This window comes from Triticum aestivum, chromosome 2A, assembly GCF_018294505.1.
Source record: "Triticum aestivum cultivar Chinese Spring chromosome 2A, IWGSC CS RefSeq v2.1, whole genome shotgun sequence".
Lineage (NCBI taxonomy): Eukaryota > Viridiplantae > Streptophyta > Magnoliopsida > Poales > Poaceae > Triticum > Triticum aestivum.
The window spans coordinates 228,288,030-228,296,228 of NC_057797.1; positions in this window are offsets into that span (position 1 = coordinate 228,288,030).

Here is an 8,199-nt window from a genome sequence, read left to right on the forward strand (position 1 = left end):
TCTTGTATCTTCATAGTCTAGGAGTCTGGCTGAAGGTATAGTCCGGCTACCCGAACACCCCCTAATCCAGGATTCCCTCAGGGGGTCTTACTGGATGTGGATTGGTAGCATAATTTCAAGTAATTCTATGAAACTGTTAGGGTCAAAATGTTATGTAAAGATCCCTCCAAAATCCCTGCCGAAAGGCTTTTTGGAGCTGGGAACAAAATCTATAGGCTACTCATTGAGGTGGAGTCCTTAACCCCCACTGAAACTGGCACCTCCACCAACCACTCTGCTGGTACGTATGTCTCTGCAGCTGAAACTGGTACCAATCTTACTAAAGATGCTGAATCCAACAGGAGCTCTAGATCTAAATCAGATAAAGGGCCTGCTGCCAATTCTGGGGCCCCTAACATCAGAGGATAGTCTTTTGGTCACAATTAGATGCTTGGAAAAACTACACCCACTTTAGTCCTCAAGACACACCTCCCTGATTCTCCATACACTCCTCAACTCAGCATCCAGGAAAAGATCTTGAATTCTGTGCTTGATGAAACTAATGGATTCAACCTCCTCAAGGAAATGGAGCTCCTGGAAGATGATGATCTGATGGAATTAGAAGGTTCTGTAGATCTACAAGAGGATCAAGAGGCACTTGTTGAAACAACTGAACTCCCAGACAATTTGGACTCAAAATACAACTCTGACTTCCCTGACCTTCCTAAGGAGAAGCACCTTCCCAAATGGAGTCCTGTTCAAGCCACCAGAACTAGTGCCAGGGTAGCTGGTCACAAGAGAACCATTATTGAAAAGGCTCAACAGCTCAAAGAGGTTCAGAACCTGGAAGTGCAAAAACCCCAGGGTATGAAACACACTTCCTTCTCCAACTTTAATGATCCTTCCTTCAATGCCATTGCTGCTAAGATTGGTGTAGATGTTACTTCTCTTAATGATGGCATTGAATGCTCTTCCTTTATTTACCCTCACCAAAACAGATCTGAAGGCTCTGTTTGTGAGAATTTTTCTCTAGATGGTAGTTCTAGTTTAGACTGCCTTCGATAAATTTGACCTTGATTTCCTTATGAAACTCCTGGAGGTTAGAGGTTTTGGGGGTAAATGGACTAGTTGGATCCAGCAACTTACTCATGGGGGGTCTGTTGGGGTCAAGTTAAATAACTGTGAAAGTGATTTTTTCCTTGCTGGTAAAGGCCTTAGGCAAGGTGATCCCATCTCCCCGCTTTTGTTTAATTTAGTAGTGGACGTTCTTACTAAAATTCCGAGCAAAGCTGCTGATCATAGTCTGATTGCAGGGCTCTATCCTGAGGTATGCTCTGGTGGCATCATCTGCCTTCAATATGCAGATGATACCATCCTTTTCTTAGACAATGACTCCACACATGCTAGCAATCTGAAAACTATTCTAACCTGTTTTGAACAAGTCTCAGGCATGAGAATCAACTACTCTAAAAGTGAACTCTCCCTATCAACATGGATGATTAGGAGTTACCTGACTTCCTCTCTATTCTAGTCTATATTAAAGGTAACTTCCCATTAAGTACCTAGGCATCCCTCTCTACTATGATAAACTGAGGAGAGAGGATATCCAACCCCTTCTGGATAAAATCATTAAAATGATTGCTGGGTGGAGGGGCAAACTTCTCTCTTACAGAGGTAGATTGATCCTCATACAAGCTTGTTTGACTAGCATTCCAGTGTATCTCGTCTCCTTCTTCAAGTTCCCTAAATGGGCAGTGAACCTCATCAATTCTCAGATGTCTCATTGCTTGTGGAATGATTTTGAGGGAAATAGGAAGCTAGACCTTGCTAATTGGGCCCTAGTCTCTATGAAAAAAGATTTTGGAGGCCTAGGGATACCTAACCTCCAAGAAATTAACATCTGTCTTCTAGGGTCTTGGATTAAAAGATTCTATGAGGAAGACTTGAAACCCTGGAAGCTTCTTATTGCCCATAAATACCTAGGAAATAAACCTAATATTTTTGTCCCTTCCTCCAACCCTAAGACCTCTAGATTCTGGAAAGGATTAAAATGCTGTGAAATTTGGCTACAAATGGAACATAGGGGATGGGAGCAGAACCAGGTTCTGGGAAGATACTTGGTTTGGCATATCCCCCTAGCAGTCCAATTTTGGCCTATTTACTCTATCTGCAATGAGCTTAACAAAAGTGTCAATGAAGTTTGGGACGGTCAATGACTAAAACTCTCTTTTAGAAGGAACTTTAGTGATGGTCTCATGGAACAATGGTTCCAGTTGGAGGAAATTGCCAAAAGCATTACCTTTACTGCTGAGCCGGATGCCCTGATTTGGCAGCTAGATAATAAGGGGAAGTATTCCTCCAGCTCCCTCTATCATGTTATCAACTTTAGAGGGGTTCAACCCGTGTTTATCCCCGCTGTCTGGAAATTGAGAGTTCCCCCTAAAATTCATGTATTTCTATGGCTTCTCTCCAAAAACAAATTGATGACTAGGGATAACCTTAGGAAGAGACACATCATCAAACCCCTTGATTGTGTTTACTGCTTGGAACAAGAGTCTTGTGCTCACCTATTTTTTGAATGTATAGTTGCTAAACATCTCTGGGCCCACATTGAAGAATATTTCTCTAGTCAGATTGGCTCATCCTTCGAATCTGTCGCCAGATTTTGGATTGCTACCAAAAAGTGCTCAGTTTTAAATACTGTTAGCTCAGCTGTCCTTTGGTGCCTCTGGAAATATGGAAATGCTATGATTTTCAGTAACACCTCCTGGATTTCCATTTCGCAGGTCTTGAGGTTGATCAGGAACATGGTGAGGAACTGGGCGATTCTCTCCTCTGGATCGGACACGGACAAGTTGATGAGCTTCGTGGAAACCCTAACAAGATCCCTCTAGAAACCGTTGGCGATCAATTGTGGCTGAACAAGGCTCGACCTGCTCTGGGGCTGGACCCGTGGGCTCGTCTCAAGATCTCTGATGAAGATGATGGGCACCTGGCGCCGAAAAAGAGGGACATCCACCATGCTACGCCTTCCAGCCCGGTGTCTCCGCTTGCTTACTAGTCGCCGCAGGCTGACACGGCCCCTTGGCTGAAGACCATGAAGGCTTTGCTGGACCCTCATTGTGTCATTTGAGTGCTCTATCCGCTCTGCCTTTGGCACCGCTCAGGTGATTTGTGTTATTTAGAGAACTTGTTCATCCACCCCCTAGTTTGTAGCTTTTCTACCTTTGCTTTCGAACTGCTCTTTGAGCTGCTATATCAGAATATGTTGTGGTTTCGTTCTCAGCAATGGAACCAGGGAGATGCTCCCTGTTTTTCTAAAAAATATATTTTATATGTTATTATATATTATTTTTATTGTCATCATATATTTAACAGATACTTACATATGTAAGAAAACAATATCCCACATCTTATTAACTTATAAAAATAATTTCTTAACAAATAAAATCCTCGATTGTTTTGGCACGAAAATCCTAGTGATTGTGTACAAAAGCTTGGTAAGATTTAAGGACGAATGTAATAATATCACTTATTATTTAAATATATTTATAACAAAATGCTCAGCCCCTTTTTATTTTTTGATAACATTGCTGGCCCAACCCAACATTATAATTAGAATCAGCCCAGCAAAATCGTGTATTTTGAGAAAGTGCAAATGGTCTGTAATTTTTTAGGAAATAAAATAAATGGGTCGCATGGACGCTACATTATTTGTTCACCCAGCCTAGCTAATGGCTGTAATTCAAAAAAAGAAGATCAAATTGACTGTAAATTCTACCGTGCAAAAAAAAGACTGTAAATTCTGAAAAAATGGGTTGAATACATGCCACATTTTTGGAGGCTGAAATGTGGGCCAATAGGTCAAAGCCAACGCAAGTCGTTGTCAATTTAGTCAACAAATGATTCTGACATGTTAGCCATTGGATTTACATCCAACGACCGGCATCCATCTTCAATCTCTCATCTTCTTCCTCTAGTGCCGCCGGGACCACCTCCCGCCTCCTCCTGCTAGCAGCTCTGCTTAGCAAGCTTCGCTATGAAGCGCTACTCCACCGTTGGCTAGGCCATCCCTGCACCCCTCCACACCCCCTGTTCTTTTCCACCGACTGCCGAACCACACTGCACTAGAACCAGTTAACCCTCGTACACCTCTTCGTCTGCGACTCTACTCCCGCATCTTCCCGTCTCCGGCTCGTTGTTGTCCGGGGCCTCGCCGTTGTCCACCACCTTGGATGCGCTCGGCGCGGCGTGGTCAACGTGGTCAACGAATGACACCATCAGAAGTAGACTGTGCGTGGAGAGGCTGACATCTGGGTCCACGGCCGCACACAAGGAAATGCCTCCTTATTACGCGCAAAATAATGATTCCTCCACCTGACATCTGGGACCCACCGAAAGGGCCTCTGTATTTCGCGAAAATAACGTGCCTCCCCGCTGACATGTCGGACCCACCAGCTATCTTCGCACGCAAGGAAGTGCCTCCTTATTACGCACAAAAAAAGGAATATTCCCCCTGCCAGCTGGAACCCAGCATAGTGGGAGGCTGACTTGTGGGCCTACCAAGTTGACAGGGACAGAGGGCTTTGTCAACTTAGTCAATATGAACGATTCTAGCTCCTGTTATCGTACGATGTTCATCCAACGGCCGCAGTGCTTCTTCAACCTCTGGTCTTCTTGCTCCAGCCGCCCAAACCAGCGCCGGTCGTGCCGCGTGCTCCTGCCTCCCGTGGCCGGCTGTGATGCTGCGGAGGCCTCACCGCCCCCTACTACTCCCATCGCTGGACAAGCCATCCCTCTACTCACCCTCTGAGTCGTCCCCTTCCTAGTCCTCGCTGTCGTCCACCGCCGTGGTGCTCTCGGTGCGGCGTGGTCAACATGGTCAAGGAACGACTTCCATCGGACGTGGACTGTACGTGGAGAGGCTGACAGCTGGGTCCACAGCCGCAACAAGGAAGTGCCTCCTTATTACGCGCAAAATAATGATTCCTCCACCTGACAGCGGGGACCCACCGGACAGGCCACCGTATTTCGCGAAAAAAACATTTCCCCCGGACTGCTGGGACCCACCAGCTACATCTTCGCACGCAAGGAAGTGCGTCCGGGCAAAAAAAATGATTCGCCCCCCTGACTGCTGGGACCCACCAGCTACATCTTCGCACGCAAGGAAGTGCGTCCGGGCAAAAAAAAATGATTCGTCCCCTGACTGCTGGGACCCACCAGCTACATCTTCGCACGCAAGGAAGTGCCTGACAGTCGGGACCCACCTAGTCGAAGCGTATGTAGCGTTGTCATTCTGGTCGTGAACGTGTACGTACATATATACTGGTGGATGTAGAGGCGCGCACGTGTCGAAGTAGAGACGCGTACGTGTCGTAGTAGAGGCGCGTACGTGTTGTAGTAGAGGCGCGCACGTAGCATGTACATGTACGTACAGCGGCTAGGGTGCAAGAAAGAAAATACGTCCACGTATGTGTACATACGGGCGGGGTCTCGAACGCCTACTCGCGCATACGTACGGCCAGTGCTCGTGTACATGGCTGGGTCAGAACAGAGAAACAACGTCGTCGGCGTGTTCAAGGTGAGGCAACGAAATGCGTCGTGTTCATGGGGAGGCAACGGAATGCATCATGTTCATCGAGAGGGAACAGAACGCGTGGGAGCCAACCGGCTGGGTCGGAACGGAATGCGTGGTTGTGTTCATCGGGAGGGCTTGGACGGAACAGGCGATGGAAACGAGGCCTGGCGTACCGCAAAACGGAGGAAACGACCTTGTGTTCGATCGGCCATGTTCGAAACGGGATCCTGTTCATCGGGAGGGGTCCGGCGTATCGCAAAACGGAGGAAATGGACCTCCTACGATCGAAACGGGGGTCCTGTTGATCGGGAGGGGTGTGGCGTACCGCAAAACAGAGGAAATGGACCTCCTACGGTCGAAACGGGGGTCCTATTGATCGGGAGGGGTGTGGCTTACCGCAAAACGGACGAAACGGACTTGTGTTGGAGCGCTACAGTCGAAACAGGGGTCCTGTTCATCGGGAGGGATGTGGTGTACCGCAAAATGGGACTCCGCGGGATACTGTTCATCTCCACCGTCGACCTCCTCCAGCCTCCACGGGCCCCTGTTCATCCAACCTCCACCGCGCGCTACTCCACTAGCTACTGTTCAACCACCCCTCCACGGGCACCCCTCCACCGTCTACTGTTCATCCAGCCCTCCAAACCACGGGGTCCTGTTCAACCACCCTCCACCGTCTACTGTTCATCCAGCCCTCCACCACACCACGGGGTCCTGTTCATCCAGAGGCAACGCCACCGCTCACTGTTCATCCACCCCCCCGCAACGCTCACTGTTCATCCCAGAGGCAGCATCGATCGGCTTCAGTTAGCAGCAGTAGCAAAGGAATCGCTCGATCAGGTTCAGTTAACATCCATCGATCGATCGCTCGGGTTCAGTAACGCGTAGCCTGCAGTGCAATCGCTTGGGTTCAGTTAGAGCCCAACGCCTCACTCGGGTTTAGTTAGAGCGAACGCCTCGCACACACACGCGTACGTGTACGAGAGAAATGCGCATTGCTCGGCCCCCGACCTCCCACCATAACTGGGAACTCCGCGAAATTTTCCTCCCCCTCGCTTCTACCATGGTTTTTTCCATCATGGACAGCCCAAAGAATGTCATGCAGCTGCGTCTCCGGCCCGCCCAGGATGAAAAGCCCATTTTCTGTCATGATTTTTTGTCATAGAAGTAGGATCCCATCACATCTATGATGATACCGGGTTTTATCATAGTTATCATCATAGAAGTGTCATATGTATGACAGAAAAAAATTTCGTTCGGCCCAAAATGTCACGGATGTGTCTTTTTTTTGTAGTGCTCTCAAGAGTCTGCGGAACCCCGAATCCGACATTTGGCGTGCTAGGTAGGGGTGCATTGGGGCATTTCTTCTTCCAGCCAGCCGGCAACCCTGATCAGAGGGCTCATGTCGAGCACTGAGCTGCTTGGCCCGCCCTGGCGATGTCATCCGCCCAGGAAGACCTCCACTCCGCGCTCTAGGCGGCACGTACACCGCCCAACTCCGCCGGACGCGGGTGGTGTGAGCCGGCGCCGCCCGCCCTCGCCCCTCATTGTACGCTCACCGCCACGCGATCTTCGATTCTTCGGGCTACGCCGTGGTGACGGCGCCACACACTTGTCGGGAGCAGGCGAACATGCGGGTCGCGATCATCATGGCGCGAGAGCTACTGCGCTGCAGGTTGGCGGAGGGTGGCCGCGATGCCCTGTTGGAGCGGGTCGTTGAACTTCTCGACACTGCCTACAGGGGTGCGGCGCCTTTCTGCTCCCTCTCCACCCCTCAGGTGGTGGCAGAGGCACGTGCCGGGCCCCAACGCTCCCGTGCGCCCCACGGAGCACCCAAATGATTTTCGACCGCAATAACATGGCCCTCGACGGAGTTCATCCCGCCACAATCGCAACGCCTGCGGCCGGGGCAAGCTCTGGCGGTCCCCTGCGGGGCCATGCTGGGGCATCGCCCCGCGGCCACCAGGACCAGGCGCAGGTCCCGGAAGTCCAAGGTGTGGCGCACCTAGGCGAAGGCTCCGGCGCAGCCGCCCTAGATGCCTACGTGCCCCGCATGATGGACCTGGAGTACATGCCTGAGGAAGACTCCAGCTCATTTCCCGAGCCGAGCTGGGCAGGAGATTCGCTGGAGGTCGGGGCTTTCCATGAGCTGCCTGGAAGCTTCGCCGAACCCTTCGATGACAACAACCACAGGGTACGACCGATACCCCAGGGACATGCTTATGCTAACCATGGACCGCAGGTGAACCAGGCCACGGCAATGGTCGAAGACCCCGGCGCGGTGCCCCCGCTCCCGACAGGACCGGTGCACTGGGGGCTATGTGGGCGGGGCTCAGACATAGGGGCCCCCTCGCGCCGCGCGGAGCAAGGCGTCGCACGAAGGTAGGTCCTCTGCTGGGGGAGGCACTGGCGAGCCCTCCCCCCGACAGAGGGCCCGTGGTCGCCAAGGGTGCCGCTAGCGTCCCCTTGCCCCTTGGTCTCGTCCTGGTTTCTGGATGCCCCAATGGTGGTCGGGGGAGGCGCAAGGCCGGGCCCTCGTCAGGCGATACGAAGCAAGGCTCACACCTATGAAGGTCTCCACTCGTGACGCTCTCACGTAATAATGAGTGGGGCTATACACGCCTCAGAGTCTCTAGTGTGCC